The sequence below is a fragment of the Macaca mulatta genome, chromosome 2 (assembly GCF_049350105.2).
Source record: "Macaca mulatta isolate MMU2019108-1 chromosome 2, T2T-MMU8v2.0, whole genome shotgun sequence".
Lineage (NCBI taxonomy): Eukaryota > Metazoa > Chordata > Mammalia > Primates > Cercopithecidae > Macaca > Macaca mulatta.
Window position 1 is genome coordinate 139,993,607 of NC_133407.1, and position 19,055 is coordinate 140,012,661.

The window sequence follows — 19,055 nt, forward strand, 5'->3', positions numbered from 1 at the left end:
ATATTCTTCTGATACACACATTTTAAAAATCTCGCTTTGCCAATAATATATTGAGAATGAATATAAATTTATGGACTTTTGACAATCTTCATTTTGTGAATCTAGATTCCTGGGTATATTAGAAACCTGCTTCTGAAAAAGAAAAAAAAAACAGAGAAAAGATCAACATTATTATATTTTGTGAATTATTTTTAGAAACATTTCTAAAAGTTCCAAACATAAATATTAATATAAAGATATATGATATAGCATTACTTTCCTTTTTCTTTTGCATTGGATATTAATGTGGAGAGCAAAGGAAGAAAAAGCTGAGGGCAGAGATGTCATCTGGGGGAGGTGGGCGTTCTCCCAAGAAAAGCGATCATGCACCCACAGTTTGATGTAGGTGGAAATAAAGTGGTTGCCAAAGGCAGGTTTTATATTAACTTTAACAATGTCCAGCTGCATCACATAAATGTCATCCAAGTAATTACCTTGGTGACATTTGGGGACATTAGCAGATGAACAATAGACATACTGCGTCTAATATCCTTTATATATAGTGTTTCCAGGGACTGAAATGTTTCATATTGGATTCAGCAAAGGCCTTGTTTGAGAGTAATTATATCTGTTGATGTGGATAAAGTAGAAGGCTTGCATTTCTCCCTTTGCACCAGCCATTATGTCCCAGAGGATCTATCCAAGGAGCCAAAAAGTGAGCTGCTATACCTGTAGGGCTCATAGAAATGTCTACACTACCTCTTACTTTGAAAAGTTAATTGTTCTGAAATTTTATTAATAAATACGTGCCCAAAACTCACCTTGTGAAACTATTTCAGTCATCAGTAAATACATGAATTAATAACTGGGTCTGTTTCTCATTGCAAGTCTTATGTTCCAAAGGTTATTCTACACCAGAGATCACTTGGTCTACACAGAGTTCTCTTTATGTTGACCATTGTGAGGATGACCTTACTTCTGATTTTACACACACCACATACACATACACACATGCACACACATAAACATATATACAGATATACACACATAAATACATTGCTAAGTGTATCCAAATGTATTTGTATCTATGGAAGTAAGAAGTGAATGTGGAAGTCTATTTACCTAAATAGAAGGTGGAAAAGGGCCAGTGGCTACTTTGGGACATAGGATAAAAATATTTATAACACTTGATTTCTTCATTTCAGCTAAGACCATCACCTGGAAAAATAATAGGGAACAAAATAACATAGAAACTTATGTTATAGAAATGAAGAATTGTTCCAGACTTTGAATGATTCTGCACAGTAATTGTTTATTTCTCCTGCTTAGGTAGGAGATGACCCTACAACATACACATGATATGAATCAGATCCCATAATCATAAATTTGACTCTTTGGTAAAGGATACTCCATATAGCATGTTTATTGGCTATACCCTTGAGTTTCTCTAGAGTTATGATTCTATCTACTCTTGAAAACAGTTGAATGTCTACATCTCAAATTAATGCATTCTTTTATATAACCATTCTTTCTTCTCCTTTGTTCTGTACTTTTTAACAAAAATATGTTTTAAAATGTCCTACATTATTAAATCATACCTTCTTTCTGCTTTAAAAATTTCTTGCAACTGGAAATTTCCCTAGTTAAAACTTGTTTTGTCTATGCCATATCAGAGAAAGTCTCAATTAAGAAGAAATTGTATGCTTTCATCTGGCTAAATGGGACAAATCAATTTTTCTGTCCTTATTAACTTTCCCATCTTATCATAAAATTTTCTGTTTTGGGGCAGAAGGTGTATGACTGTTGTTCTTGAAGAGCATTTCTATTACCATTAATGCAGAAAGTAAAATGGCCTATATCCATTAACTAATCTTTCTTCTGCAAAGTTAGAGGATCTTAGGCTTTAAGAGCTTGCAAAAACAAGAATCACAACATGGTGGTGGTGTCCTGTCTGAAATATTTCTTATTGTATCCAGGGAGACATATGCTAGAGTGTGGAAACAGAAAGAGTAGAGGGTATAAATGCAAGTCCCCAACCAAATGAAAAGTTCCTAAAGTGCATGAACTGCGTCTTCATCTTCATTATAATTCCTCACAACCTCCTTCATAAATTTTTAACAATATCAATTTTGATAGACAAGGCCTTTGCTAGGATAACCACAGTAGTTAAATGCTGAGATTTTGTGAATAGAGAGGTCTGAGTTCAAATTCTTTTCGTCAAATATCTCGTAGTATGAAATTAGGTCATTTCTTAACAACATTAAGCCTCTGTTAAGAAATCTATACAATGAGAATACAGCAGTAGCCACCACATAGGACAGTGACATGGAGTCACTGAGAAAATGAATGTCAAGTCCCTGATCCATTATGGACCCTAGGGAAATGACAATTCTAATTCTTCCTTTCACTATTATTACCTCTTTCAACTTGGACAAACATCTGTATATTTCAAACCACTTGAGTTTCTTATGGAAAACTCTTCTAGTTTACATTTTAAAACTTTCTATAAGGCTAGTTTCTTGTTCTTCTGCTTTCATGTCAAATATAATACATGTGGTTTGACATATATGATTTCACTTGAATTGGACAACGGCTGTAGGAGGCAGTTGCTATCATTGTCCCCATTTTACAGATTAGAAGCCTGAGGCTCACCGAGATTGGGGCTTTCTTAAAGTATGTTGTTAGAGAAAAGTTGGAACTTGTGTATAGAAAAAGAAAACTTCAGACTCTAAAACTCATGCACTTCATCTTACGGTATTGAGTCCTTCTCAAACACTGACCACATACTTCATGTGGGCCTTCTTTCTTTGTTTCATTTGCTGGCACAGTAATTGTCTAAATAATAAACCATATCTTCAGGACAGAATGGTTCAAATAAGCCTGGTAGTAGATGCTGGTGCTTCCTTGTCCACATCCACTTTTGCAAGTGATGTGCCAACCTCCAGCTAGTAACACCCGCAGATATCCCTTTTTGCATTTCATGCCCCAAACCTCTCCATGGGATCAGGCTGAAACTACACAACAGCTGCGACACCTTAATTAGCTTCTTCATTTGCTTTTTCCTTCATCCCTCCCTGCCTTTCTCCTAAGAAGATTCCCTCAATAAATTATACGCACTTGAATCCTTGCCTCAGGCTCTGCTTCTAAGGAATCCAAAGTGAGACAGAGATTAAACATTTAATATGAGATCGCCGGTCTACTTACTGATAGAAAAAACGGGTCCAGAAGCCCCACTCCTATGAACTCTCATAGATAAGAACAAGCTATGCATCAAAATAAAAATATATCAACTCCCTTGCTTCCCGTCAGTTGGCAGTCTATTGCAAAATGTCACTTTGACCTTCAGAACAAATGGTCCTATGGACAACCTTTCAGAATATACCCTGTCCGTGGTAGAAATGCTGCAGGGACATACTTCTAGATAATTGATGGCTTTTGTTTGTCACTTTTATCCTGGTATTCAGTAATCCAAACGCACACTTTGAATTTATTTTAGACACAGACTGTAACACTCTGCTTCATCATGAATCGTCTCATCATGAAATCATCCTGAAATGTGGCCTGTGTATAAAAACTACCTGTGGTGAAATATACTCCTAAATCAAATCTGTCTTTAACCAACTATGTAACTTACACAAGTCATCCACTTCTCTGGACTTAGCTAAAGTATATTTTGAATTATTTGATTACAAAAGTCTCTTTCCACTGTTGTCATATAATCTGTCCTTCCAAATACTCAGGTAGATCCTAATTTAAGTACCTCTTTCTTCCCCAACCCAAACTCTACCCTAAAACAAATTCAGCAGGTGTCTAGTCACCAAAGGGCTCTGTTACCATCCTGGCATTCTTGAATGATAAAACTAGTTTGACTTCTAAAATCACTTGTAGCTACTTTGAATTTCGTTTATTTCTCAAAGACTTTGGTGGTAAAGGTTGAATGTAGACCTCTTCCTTTGGTATGTATGTTAATGAATTACTCTGTACTTGTGTGTGAGAATATTACATCTGTCATTGCTGTTTAAAATGTCATCCTTGAGAGAATGAGATAGGTGTTTTGAAAGAAACCCATGATATCACTCAGATGTAATTTTTAAAGGCCCTTATAATATATAACTCTACCAATGAAAAGATAAACATTTATGATAAAAGGTAGTCATGAATGGGACTTTTTGATCCTGCACTGTTTAATGTTTAATCACAGCTAGCATTTTAAATAAGTTTGCTCCATTATTGCAGAAGGAAAGGCAGCTGGGCTGGAGCCTCCTAATTGACCCTTCATTTATTCATCCTCCAAGCAACCGGAGAACACCTAATTTATATGCATCAAGCACTACACTAGGTCCTAAAGATTAAATGGTAGATAAGAAACAGCTACTTCCTGTCTTCACAGAGCAGACAGGTGAAACCTTTAATACAATTAAAAATAAGAAGAAAAGGAAAATAAAGGAAATTGCTAACGCTTACAAAGTATTATGTGGCAGGCATTGTTCCAAACTCTTTATGTAAATTAGCTCCATTGATCCTTACGATAACCCTCTGAGAGTATCACAATCTTCACTTTCAGATAAGCAGAGATTGAGGCATAGAAGAATGAACTAGCTTGCCTAAAATCACACACAGTATGTGGCAGAGTCCGTTTTCAAATCCAGACAGAGTGGAGAGTCCATGCTCCTACCACCTACTGCACTGTCTCAAAACATCAAGTGAAGTGAGAAAGGTGAAATTAACCTATAACAGAGTGGAGCTCAAAGTGAGAAGTAGTGAAGTTTGTCTGAATTGGAGAAAAGGCAAGGGAAGCCTTTCAAAGGGAATGGGCTTGCATTGAACCTTGACATGTTAGTTTGTGTTCTAGACAGAGAAAGTGTGTGAAGAAAGTACAGGTTGGAAGAACACTAAGAGGAAATGCAGTTGTGTGAACAATCTTCAAGTATCGAAGAACGTTTGGGGAGGTGGGCAAAAGAGCTGAGAACTGAAATGCAGAAAGCTAGGGATCAGAAATGACTGGTTTTCTAGGTTGAGACTGAAAACTAATTTGGAACCACTTATAGGTAGTCCTTCATATCCAAGCCTAATCTTCAAGCGATACGATAATTTAGAGATATTATGAGATGCCAAAGAAACATGCGAAAATCCATCATAGTACAACATTCAACACTCAGTATGACATTGTGTACATGTGTTAATTTATGGTTAAATGGGTGTGCCAGTATTGCCCATTTCATATAGCGTTACTATGAGGACCAAATGTATTATGTGGAAAGCAGAGGGCAAGGGCAACTGATAGACTGGTATGAGTTGAAGATGGCGAGAGAGGCAGGGGTCTGGCCATACAACTATTAATAGGCCAAGTTTTGTGTTTTACTGCTTATCCTAAGAGCGATGGAACCATCCTGAACAATGTTAAGGATGTTGAAGTTGTTTATAAAATGAAGTTTGAAGCTTGGCTCAGTGGCTCACACCAGTAATCCCAGTGCTTTGGGAGGCCGAGGCGGGCGGATCACAAGGTCAGGAGTTCAAGACCAGTCTGGCCAACATAGTGAAACCCCATCTCTACTAAAAATACAAAAACTTAGCTGGGTGTAGTGGTATACTCCTGTAATCCCAGCTACTCAGGAGGCTGAGGGAGGAGAATCGTGTGAACCCAGGAGGCAGAGGTTGCAGTGAGCTGAGATCGTTCTACTGCACTCTAGCCTAGGCAACAGAATGAGGCTCCATCTCAAAAAAAAAAAAAAGTAGTTTTAAATACCACATACTATTTCCTTAAATATGTTAGTCTGCCTTGTTTTGATACTATTAATATTATTAAAACCATAGTACACATACTTAGGGGACATCCCAAACCTCAGATTTATAATAACTTATATGATGGAGTTAAAGAATTCTTGCACCACATCACAGGATTGATTTTAAATGGTTCAAGGTTAAAATGCAGTAAGAATGCATTTTAAAGGGCTATAAACATGTAGGCATTTACAATCATCATAATTTTTTTCCAGAGGAATGCAAAGGGTTTTACACCTGCCATGCCATTCATCTTTATTCTATACCTGTAAGCTATTCTTAACCATGTTTTACAGGTGAAGACATTAAAAGGCAGGACAACTATGTTACTTGCCCAAGGTCAACTCACCTACAGCAGACCCAGAATTTCTAACATCTTGAAGCAACTTTTTAAATATATATTTATTTTGTAGACAGGGGAAGTAAATCAGAATTCTCATGAATTTAATGCCATATTCAAAGAAAAACAAAGAAAGGTAAAGTCGTAACATAAAGGTCTTTGACTCCTTACAGAAGGATTCTAAGATGTTTGTGTATTTAAAGGTGATATATATTTTTATTTCTATCTTTCGGCTAGGGTCTTATAAGCAGAAACAAAACGCCTCACATTTAGAAATAAATGTTAAGAGTTTCCAAATGTCTTTAAAATTCTTTCATATATAAGAAATGTAAAAGCAGTTATACATGATCCCGATGATACGGTGATAAAGTGCATTTATATCAGAAAAAGAAATTAAGAACCAGGATAGGAAGCTTTAAAAATAACACTTAAAAATGCATTTGGAAATTGTAAAGTCTCTGATAATTGTGAAGTGTGTATTAAGTAGGTAATGCATACCTAATTATAAATGAAAATGCTAAATGGTTTTAACCTTTTTTCTACATCAGAAAAGAACTAGCTGAACAAAAATCATGAAGAAATATTTTTTCTTTAATTTCTTAAATTAAAAAAGTTGGTAAATTAGTATTGATTTTTTGAGTATCATTTTCAAATAGCATAAACGATGTTACAATGGATTTAATATTCTCAATTTGTCTTAATGAAATCACAGCATAACCATGAATTGGTATCATATCAAGGAGAAAACTTTGCTTTTAAAAATAATTCAGATCCTAAACAAATAGACTGTAAGCAGTTGCATGGTTAAATCATAGCAAGCCACTGTTATATTTATATTTAAAATCAACAGGGAAGCAGATTATTCAATGCTTTAGCCTCATTTTTTCCACACTATCGCTGCTGGAAATCTATTTATGTATCTTATCAGAAATGGTACTTTTTCAAAATTCAGGCCTTCTCCCACTGCCTACTTCTACTTATATTCAGCAGGAGCTAGTCTTTTTAGTTCATTTGAATAAAATTGCACAGGCTAAGAGTTGGGATGGGAGAGGAAAATATCAGAAAGTAAGGGATCCATTCTATCAAAACTGGGAGTTTCTGATTTACAAAACTGAGGCAGATGCATAAGCTGAAATGCTTGTGTATTACTCTTATGTTATTTGACAAATGGTTTCAAGGAATTTATGAACATAGCATGTAAAGATTTTGCTTCTAAGATTTATAAGATTGGTTCAAATTACAGTGACATTTTTTGCATTAAAGGATGAGGCAAATATTTCTGTTGTTTATTTATATATAAATAAATATATAATACAAAGAGCATTTATAAGTAATAATTTATATATAATTATCTGAATATATATCCAACATTGTCTACAAAGTACATCAGACTCAGCTGTTTAAATAGTAAGTACAGGACAGAAGAAGGCAGGTAAGAGTCAAGACTAGCTTGCAGCTCCTGCTGGGAGGAACAGAGCAGCATGTGGAGACTCACATCATGAACGTTTGCCCCCGAAACTACCCCAGGAACATACCAGGAAAGCTGACAGAATCCACAAACCGTTTGAAAGAACTTGATCACTACTGCAGGCTCCCTGAGATGCAGAGAAACTTTGAATCTGCTTGCTTCCTCAACAGGGAGGCTGGTGGTCTGGGGCAGGTTCTCAACCCTGATCACTAGCTGCCTGGAAATAGACTCAGTGCTGTTGGGGGCGGGTGGGGCATGGTGGGAGTGAGACTGGCCTTTAGGACTCAGGCTGTGTGTGGGTGGGGTGAGGCCTGTGACTGCCAGTTTTCCTCACTTCCTTGGTGAATTGTATGACTCAGCAGAGGCAGCCCTAACTCCATCACACTGGGAAATGTACCCCCATCCCTCACAGCAGCTGCAGCAAGCCTCACCCAAGGAGAGGCTGAGCTCAGACACACCTTATCCCTATCCTCATCTGGTGGTCTTTTTCTATGTGTCCTGGTAGCCAAAGACAACAATCACAATCTCTTGAAAGCTCTATCGCCCTGTCCACCACCTGAGAAACCTGAATACTTAACAAAATGTCCCTAGGGCATGTTTGCATCCTCCCTATAGGACCACAGCTGATGCACTCTTGAAAGTGCCATCTCTGGCTGGAGGCCAACCAACACAAAAACAGCACTAAACAAAAACACAACCAAGGACCCTCACAGAGTTCACTTCACTCCCCTACTACCTCCACCAGAGCAGGTGGTGGTATCCACAGGTGCAAGACCTAAAGATGGAGCACATTATGGGACTCTGCAGACACTCCCCAGTACAAACCAGAGCCTGGTAGCTCCACTGGGTGCTAGATCCAGAAGAGCAAAGCAATCACTACAGTTCAGCTCTCAAGAGGCCCCATTCCTAGGGGAAGGGGGAGAACCCCAAATAAAGGGAGCACCCCATGGGACAAAAGAATCTGAACAGCAGCCCTTGAATCCCAGATATTGCCTCTGACATAATGTACCCAAATGAGAAGAAATCAGAAAGACAATTCTCGTAATATGACAAAATAAGGTTCTTCAACACCCCCAAGAGATTATGCCGGCTTACCTGCAATGGATCCAAACCAAGATGAAACTTCTGAATTACCAGGAAAATAATTCAGAAGGTTAATTATTAAGTTAATCAAGAAGTCACCAGAGGCCAGGCACAGTGGCTCATACCTGTAATCCCAGCACTCTGGGAGGCTGAGGCAGGTGGATCATGAGGTCAGGAGATCAAGACCAGCCTGGCTAACATGATGAAACCCTGTCTCTACTAAAAAATACAAAAAATTAGCTGGGCGTGGTGGCAGGCACACGTAGCCCCAGCTACTCAGGAGTCTGAGACAGGAGAATGGCATGAATCCGGGAGGCAGAGCTTGCAGTGAGCTGAGATCACGCCACTACTGCACTCCAACCTGAGTGACAGTGCGAGACTCTGTCTCAAAAAAAAAAAAAAAAAAAAAGAAAGAAAGAAAGGAAAAAGAAGTCACCAGAGAAAGGTGAAGTCCAACTTAAAGAAATTAAAAACATGATACAGGAAATGAAAGGAAAATTCTTCAGTGAAATAGTGTAAATAAAAAACAATCTCAAGTTCTGGAAATCAAGGACACAGATAAATGTAAAATGCACTGGAAAGTCTAAGCAATAGAATGAAACAAGCAGAAGAAAGAACTTCGGAGCTCTAAGACAAGGCTTTCAAATTAACCCAGTCCATCAAAGTCAAAACAATAATAATAATAATTAAAAAATAAATAAACAAAGCCTCCGAGAAGATTGGGACTACGTTAAATATCCAAACCTAAGAATAATTGGTGTTCCTGAGGAAGAAGAGAAATCTAACAATTTGGAAAATATATTTGAGAAAATAATCCAGGAAAACTTACCCAGCTTTGCTAGAGATCTAGACATCCAAATACGAGAAGCTCAAAGAACATATGGGAAATTCTTCACAAAAAGATAATCACCTAGGCGCATAGTCATGAGGTTATCTAAAGTTGAGACAAAGGAAAGACTCTTAATAGCTATGAGACAAAAGCATCAGGTAACCTATAAAGGAAAACATATCAGATTAACGGAAGATTTCTCACCAGGAATCCTACAAGCTAAAAGGGATTGGGGTTCTATTTTTAGCCTCCTTAAACAAAACAACTATTAGCCAAGAATTTTGTATCCAGTTAAAGTAAGTTTCATAAATGAAGGAAAGACAGTCTTTTCCAGACAAATAAATGCTGGGAGAATTTGCCACTACCAAGGCAGCACAACAAGAATTGCTAAAAGGAGCTCTAAATCTTGAAACAAGTCTTCAAAATACAGCAAAATAGAACCTCCTTGAAGCATAAATCTCACAGAACCTATATAACAATAACACAATGAAAACAAACAAACAAACAAACAATCAGAAAAACCACAAGGTATTCAGGCAGCAAATAGCATGGTGAATAGAATAGTACCTAACATCTCAATACTAACATTGAAAGTAAACGGCCTAAATGCTCCACTTAAAAGATACAGAATGGCAGAATAAATGAGAATTCACCAATCAAGTTTCTGCTGTCTTCAGGAGACTCAACTAACATGGAAGAACTCAAATATACTTACAGTAAAGGGGTGGAAAAAGATATTCCATGCAAGCGGACACCAAAAGCAAGCAGTAGTAACTATTCTTACATCAGAGAAAACATACTTTAAAGCAACAGCAGTTTAAAGAAACAAAGAGGGACATTATATAATGATAAAAGGATTAGTCCAACAGGAAAATATCACAATTATAAATACATATGCACCTACACTTGTGCTCCCAAATTTATAAAGCAATTACTACTAGACCTAAGAAATGAGATAGATTGCAACACAATAATAGTGGAGGACTTTAATATTCCATTGACAGCACTAGACAAGTCATCAAGACAGAAAGTCAACAAAGAAACAATGGACATAAACTATATTCTAGAACAAATGAACTTAACAGATATTTACAGAAAATTCTATCCAACAATTGCAGAATATACATTCCATTCATGGGCACATGGAACATTCTCCAAGATAGACCATATGATAGACCACAAAACAAGTCTCAGTAAATTGAAGAAAATCAAAATTATATCAAGTAGTCTTTCAGACCACAGTGAAATAAAATTGGAAATCAACTCCAAAAGGATCCCTCAAAACCAGGCAAATACATGGAAATTAAACAATCTGCTCCTGAATGATCAAACAAAAAGCTGGCTCTTTGAAAAGATAAATAAAATTGATAGACTGTTAGTGAGATTAACCAAAAAAAAGAAGAGAGAAGATCCAAATAAGCTCTATTAGAAATCAAACGGGAGATATTTCAACTGATACCACAGAAATACAAAAGATTATTGAAGGCTGCTATGAACACCTTCACACGCATAAACTAGAAAACCTAGAGGAGATGGATAAATTCCTGGAAATATACAACTTTCCTAGATTAATCCAGTAAGATGTACAACTGGAAAAAGATAGGGATGCCCACTTTCACTCCTTTTATTCAACATAATACTGGAAGTCCTAGTCAGAGCATTCAGACAAGAGAAAGAAAGAAAGGGCATCCAAATTGGTAAGGAGGAAGTCAAACTGTCTCTGTTTGCTGATGTTATGATTGTATACCTAAAAAACCCTAAAATTCATCCAAAAAGCTCCTGGAACTGGTAAATGAATTCACCAAAGTTTCCAGATACAAAATTAAAGTACACAAATCAGTAGCTCTGCTATCTACCAACAGTGACCAAGCTGAAAATCAAATCAAGAACTCCACCTCTTTCACAATAGCTGCAAAAACAAACAAACAAACAAACAATCAGGAATATACCTAACCAAGGATGTGAAAGACCTCTACAAGGAAAACTACAAAACACTGCTGAAAGAAACCATAGACAAAACAAACAAATGGAAACACATCCCATGCTCATGGATGGGGAGAATCAATATTGTGAAAATGACCACACTGCCAAAAGCAATCTACAAAGTCAGTGCAATTCCCATCAAGATAGCACCATCATTCTTTTCAGAACTAGCAAAAACAATCCTAAAATTCATATGGAACCAAAAAAGAGCCCACATAGCCAAAGCAAGACTAAGCAAAAAGAACAAATCTGGAGGCATCACGTTACTTGACTTCACCCTTTTCTCTGAGGCCATAGTCACCAAAACAACATGGTACTGGTATAAAAATAGGCACATGGACCAATGGAACAGAATGAAGAACCCAGAAATAAAGCCAAAAACTTACGGTCAACTGATCTTCAACAAAGCAAACAAAAACATACAGTGTGGAAAGGACACCTTATTCAACAAATGGTGCTGGGATAATTGGAAAGTCCCATGTAGAAGAATGAAACTGGATCCTCATCTCTCACCTTACACAAAAATCAACTCAAGATGGATCAAAGACTTAAACATAAGACCTGAAACCATAAAGATAGTAGAAAATAACATTGGAACAATGCTTCTAGACATTGACTTAGGCAAAGATTTCATGACCAAGAACACAAAGCAAACACAACGAAAACAAAGATAAATAGATGGGACTTAATTAAACTAAAAAGCTTCTGCACAGCAAAAGAAATAATCATCAGAGTTTACAAACAACCCACAGAGTGGGAGAAAATCTTCACAATCTATTTATCCAATGAATAACTGATATCCAGAATCTACAAGGAACTAAAATCACCAAGAAAAAAACAAACCATTCCATTAAAAAGTGGACTAAGGAAATGAATAGACAATTCTCAAAAGAAGGTATACAAATGGCAAACAAGCACAAATGGGAAAATACTTAACATTGCCAATTATAAGGAAAATGTAAATCAAAACCACAATGCAATACAACCTCCCTCCTGCAAGAATTGCCATAATCAAAAAATCAAAAAATAATAGACATTGGCATGGATGTATTGAAAAAGGAACACTTTTACACTGTTGGTGGGAATGTAAACTAGTACAATCACTATGGAAAACAGTGTGGAGATTCCTTAAAGGACTAAAAGTAGATCTACCATTTGATCCAGCAATCCCACTACTTGTTATCTACCCAGAGGAAAACAAGTTATTATACCAAAAAAAAAAACCAAAAAAAAACAACAAAAAAAAAACTTTCACACACTTGTTTATAGCAGCACAATTTGCAATAGCAAAAATATCAAACCAGTCCAAATGCCCATCAATAACAAGTGGATAAAGAAAATGTGGTATATATAGCATGGAATACTACTCAGCCATAAAAAGGAATGAAATAATGGCATTCACAGCAACCTAGATGGAATTGGAGACTATTATTGTAAGTGAAGTAACTCAGGAATGGAAAATCAAACATCATATGTTCTTATTCATATGTGGGAGCTAAGCTATGTGTACACAAAGCATAAGAATGATACATTGGATTTTGGGGATTGGGAGAAAGGGTGGGGGGTGGTGAGGGATAAAAGACTACATATTGGGTACAGTGTACATGACTCAGTTGATGGGTGCACCAAAATCTCAGAAATCACCACTAAAAAGCTTATTCATGTAACCAAACACCACCTGTTCCCCAAAAACCTATTGAAATAAAAAAAGGAAAATAAATAAATAAATAACATTATTGGAACAACAAGAAAACCAAAAACAAATAAACAGCAAATACAAATAATAAAGAGTTTTGATGGAAATCCACTGAAATGTTAATTATGTTTTAAAGCAGGAGTATCCAATCTTTTGGTTTGCCTGGGCTACAGTGGAAGAAGAATTGTCTTGGGCCACATATAAAATAAACTAATTCTAATAATAGCTGATAAACTAAAAAGAAAATTGCAAAAAAATCTCATAACATTTTAAGAAAGTTTACGAATTTTTGTTGGGACACATTCAAAGTCATCCCAGGTTGCATGCAGCCTGAAGGGCTGTAGGTTGGACAAGATTGTTTTAAGGTATTAATTTATGCTCTTCTTTTCCCTAGAAGTATAGTATATACAGAAAAGTACAAAAAAACATGAGCAGACAGATCAATGAAGTATTACTAAGCCAGATCCAGAAACAGATATTACCAGCACTCCCAGAAGGTCCACCCATTATGTCCCTTTCTAGTTACAACTTCCTCCTTCTGCCTCAAAGATAAGCCATATCTCAATTTGTGAATGTGTAATTATTATTGCTTTTTAAACTTTATATGAATGAAACCATGCAGCATATATTTCTTCAAGTCTGAATTATTAGCCAACTATGTTTCTGAGATCCATTTATATTGTTGTAGGTGGCTGTAGTTCATTTTTCTCATCACATATAATATTTTATTGTATGAATATAATACAGTTTATGTGGAACTCTTACTATTATTAGAAATTTACATCATTTCTAAGTGCATTCTTCTATGATTATTCTTGCACATATCTTTTGGTAGATCTGTGTAAATGTTTCTCTGTTGTATACCAGAAAGCAGAATTATAGGGCAATTGGGCATGCATAGGACAATTTTAAAAGATAACACCAAATTGTTGTCTATAGTGGTTTTATTAATTTGTACTCTTTCCAGTAATGTTTTTTTCTATATTCTTGACAATACTTGATATGATTAGTCTTTTAAAAAATTTTAGCGTTTGGGGGGCCATAGTAAAAAGTATCTCATTTTGGTTTAGCTTCTGTTTCTTGATCACTAATGAAATTGAGCACCTTTTTTTTTAATATATATATTGGCTATTTGGAAATCTCCCTCCCTCCCTTTGGTTTCTAGCAATGACTTAATTCATTTTTCCATATTTTAATTGAGTTGTCTTTGTTTTCATTAGTGATTGATTCTAGAGAAGAGTACATTATTGCTTTCATGCGTAGGAAACCAATTCTACTGTGTTGCTTGCCTTTTCACTCTCTTAATCATGTCTTTTTTTTTTTTTTTTTTTTTTTTGAGGCAGAGTCTCGCTCTGTCGCCCAGGCTGGAGTGCAGTGGCCGGATCTCAGCTCACTGCAAGCTCCGCCTCCCGGGTTTACGCCATTCTCCTGCCTCAGCCTCCCGAGTAGCTGGGACTACAGGCGCCCGCCACCTCGCCCGGCTAGTTTTTCGTATTTTTTAGTAGAGACGGGGTTTCACCGTGTTAGCCAGGATGGTCTCGATCTCCTGACCTCGTGATCCACCCGTCTCGGCCTCCCAAAGTGCTGGGATTACAGGCTTGAGCCACCACGCCCGGCCTTAATCGTGTCTTTTGATAAACAAAAAAATTTAAATTTAACACAGTTCAATCTATTTGTCTTTTTCTTTTTAAGATGATTTTTGTTAAAAGTTTAAGAACTATTTTCCTGTCTTGAGGTCATAAGTATATTTTCCTATATTATCTTCTATAGTGTATTTTGTCCTGCGTATTTAAAATTATAATGCACCTGAATTTTGTATATTTATTCATTTATTTGCATTGTATAAAATTGGTTCAATATACATTTTTTTTCTATAGGGGTCCAATTGAGCCAGACCGTATATGAATGATACAATCCTTTCTTTGCTGTTCTACAGTGTCATCTCTAAAGGGAATTAAGTCTGCATGCCTGCTTGAGCCTGCTTTTGACCTCTTTTTTCTCTCTTCCTTTGTTGTATTTGTCTTGCTTGTGTAAATGCCATATTCTAGTAATTACTGCAGTCTTACAAAAAGTCTTAATATCTGGTAGCTATTAAAATAGACTTTTTTTAAAAAAAAAAAAAAGAGGCTTGAATTTTAAGTGAAACCCAAGGAGAATAAAATCCAAAGAGAACCAGAGGAGAATAAAAATTCATGCCATAAGATCCAATCCATTATGAAAATCGAGCTTTAAAAAGCTTTAGAATTAGTGACCAAGGCAAAGAGGGGTACATATCTTTCATGGGTTAAAAATAAAACAACTGTTTCTATGAGTATAATCATGCACTCTGAGTGTAAAAAGCCTGAGGGAAGCTTCTCCTGTGAACCTGCATCAAGATTAGTGGGTGATTCAGTGGATTACAGTCCCCTCACAGACATGCGATGCTGGCTTTCTTATGGTGGCTTCCTATAGCATATCTCAAAAATCATAGCTACCATGTATTAGGTATTTAGTGAGCCTTTTACATAATATTTGTTAGAAGACTTCCGAAACTATGTGCCCGGTTTACTACCACTATAGCCAATGTCACCAGACATCTCACTATTCTCTGACTGTAGCTGTTACAACAGCATCAATAGGTTCTCTAAAATGCAGACAATAGAAAGGAGTTGCTAAATTTGTCAAACTTTAAGTGAATGTAATGCTTATTTTTTTGGTATGTTAGGTTGCTCTTCTTGGTGGAAGACTCACAACCTGTAACTGACTCCAGAGCTTATGCTTACCAATTTCAGAAAACTAGGTTTAGAGTATTTCCTTTGAACATTCCTTCATGTGCTTTTATGAGGCAAAGTCTCCTTCCCTATTTCCAAGATGGATACTTTGGAAAGGTAACATGTTCTAGTTCTCAAATTGATGTCAGTACACTCATGTTACTTTCTTCTCTATTTTTGTAGCAGTGAGGGAATAATGGGAATTTATACAAATAAAGCACATGAGTATTTCAAGTTCTGTGATGTTGAACACATTCTCTATGATGTATGCTTTAGTTGTATCTTCCTCAAAGTAAGTACCAACCTTCCTACAGTTATTTCTAATTAAACAGCATAATCTAGTTTAATCCTCAAAACTATCATGTAAAATAGAAGCTACTATTATAATTTCAATTTTATATATAAGGAAAATTAAGTTCAGAGAAGTGATGTGCCCAAGGACATCAAGAAATAGTGAAGTTGGGCCTGTAATCTCAGCACCTTAGGAGACCAAGGTGGGTGGATCACCTGGGGTCAGGAGTTCGAGACTAGGCTGGCCAACATGGTGAAATTCTGTCTCCACTAAAAATACCAAAATTAGCCAGGCGTGGTGGTGGGCGCCTGTAATCCAGCACTTGGGAGGCTGATGCAGGAGAATCACTTGAACCCAAGAGGCGGAGGTTGCAGTGAGCCAAGATCGCACCATTGCACTCCAGCCTGGGCGACATGAGCGAAACTCCATTGCACTCCAGCCTGGACAGCCAGAGAGAAACTCCATCTCAAAAAAAAGAATAAATAAATAGTGAAGCTGGGATTTGATGCCAGATATTCTGACATTTTAACCACTTCCTTAATCATTCAACTAATGCTTATCAAATTTTAATGTGTACAGGAATTACTTGGAGATCTTATTAAATGGAAATTCTAATTCAGTAAGTCTAAACTGGGGCCCAATATTCTATATTTTTAACAAGATCACAGGTAATACTGATGGTGCTGCCCTGGACAGATATCAGATGGTGGGTAGCAAACAGTCTCAAAGTGAACCTTAGGTCAATGTCTAAAGACAATCAAATAGCAGCATTACCATAGGGTCAACACAAGGTGATAGAAAGAATAGCTCTATTATGATGTAAACAAATCTTAGGCGGAAAAACAATTGGTGATTGGTATTTCCCACCACTAAGATGGTCATTCAACTATCCATTTATACATCCAAACAATGCATGTTTGTTAAGCACCTACCATATGTGCCAAACACAGGTGCAAGCCGTAAGCAAAATAAGATCTATTTTCTGTATTTGTGCATTTGCCCAAGTATAAATGCAGACTTGCTTTTTAAAAAAGGAATTATATGCATGTCATTGGAATAAAACACCAGGAAAAAAATGTGCTTGAGCATTAACCAAAGCAATAGGTTTTCAAACTGTATTTCCTTGCCAGAAATACTATCCTCCTAGGCAATGTTTCTACTCATGACAGAAAATGCAAATAAGGAAGAGTCTACATCTATAGACGTGATTTAACAAGTCAATTGCAGGTGTTTTTCCTCCTTTTTGAGAATTGTGCGGTTGAGAGATCTACTTTCACATACATATTAATGAGTTGTTTTGCATAAATCAATTCTATTTTTATGAATGGAGATTATATAACCCTCCTGTAATTCTTCCAGAAATCCCATCCAAACAAGCTACTAGAGTTCTTCTTACTAGGGTATGTCCCTTGAGCACAAAGGATTTTATTTTAATTATTTCATCCATTTTTAAGCAAAAGTAATCAAATATAAACAACTGTGCTGGAGGCTGCACCCTCTGCCAGCTGCCTCTCAGCCTTCTGGAAGGCTGTCTGTCTTTTTCTGTTTGTTTTTGCTTTTTTGTCCTTTTCTCAGTACTCATTTAGAAAGTAATCCTATTGTTTTCATTTAAAAAGGTATGAAATGTAGCTGATTCAAACTTTAAAGTTTATGATTCTTTTTTGGCAAGTCTAGCTGACTATGGGCCCTGAATATTATTATTGCTATAAATATTAAAATTAATAAAAGCTTATGTGTCCAGTGAGCCAAAATATGGGCAAAACATTTCCTGAGCTTGCTTAAATTTTCACAGCAAGTGAATGGCAGAGCCAGAAACTTAAACCTGGCTCTGATGGACAACAGAAGTCAGGCTTCAAACACAACCCTGGCATTTCAAAGCATCTCCCATGTGGCAGATGTCCTAAAGAAGCATCTCACTCCTACCTGTGGTTCCAGTTATCTTACTCCATCCTCCACCTGTCTTCTGTAGTTAACAGGGGGAAATGTCAGAGTCTGTGATGCACTGGATAAAATTGTCCTCCGTTGAGCTCCACATTTTCACAGCTGGGGTGAAGAAGGTGTCTTGGCAAGACTCCCACAAACACACACTCAAAACACACATCCTCACTCCCATATTTGCCTTGACATCATCATCTCTGCTTTCACGAGGTCTTGACTCCTGTGTACATAAGGCATCAAGTCTACAATTCTTAGGTCACCCCTCATTGCCCAAACCTTCATCTACACATAGCTCTGCATGTTCCTGTATCTGAAACCACTTCCCAACCCTCCACAGCTTGTGAAATTCTTCCTTGTGCCTCGTAAAACCAAAGTCAATCATCAGGAAAATCTTTGCACACTTAAAGTTTCCTCTGAAAGTCCCCCTGACTGTGTTATTTCAACTGACGTTTGGCTTCCATCTGAAGATGCTTCTCTTCTCTGGCTGAACTGCTGATTCTTTTCTCTAATACCCCTCTTACCACTAGGTCTGTCAGTAGGGATAGAGTGTTCTCATCTCCTCCATGCCATTTCCAGACGATCCCTCCTCTCTCATATCTAATTCCTCTGCCATTAAAATCGTGCCATGAGCCCACATTACTCATAACTTCTTTATTGCAATCATGTTCTCATCCCCTAAACTCCAACATTTCTTGAAGATTTTACCCTTAGGTCACTGTAATTCTCTGCATAATACTCCTGTCATATATCTTGGCCATTTCAGCCTTTGGCGAATTTGGTATTCAGTACTCAATATCCTGATTTGCCAGTTTCTTGACTTCTTTCCTTCCATTGCCCTTGTTTATCGACCCATCTTAGCCAATAGCCATGCTGCCGAGATGACTCTTTTAAGACTTTGTCAATGTCTAAAGTTGCC

At 36.9% G+C, this 19,055-nt stretch overlaps 1 protein-coding gene across 1 annotated transcript in view; it reads left to right on the forward strand.

Moving 5' to 3' along the window:
- The window catches only part of CNTN6 (contactin 6), a 307,019-nt gene that overhangs the window by 139,894 nt on the left and 148,070 nt on the right, over nt 1–19,055 (forward strand). The window lies entirely within an intron of this gene.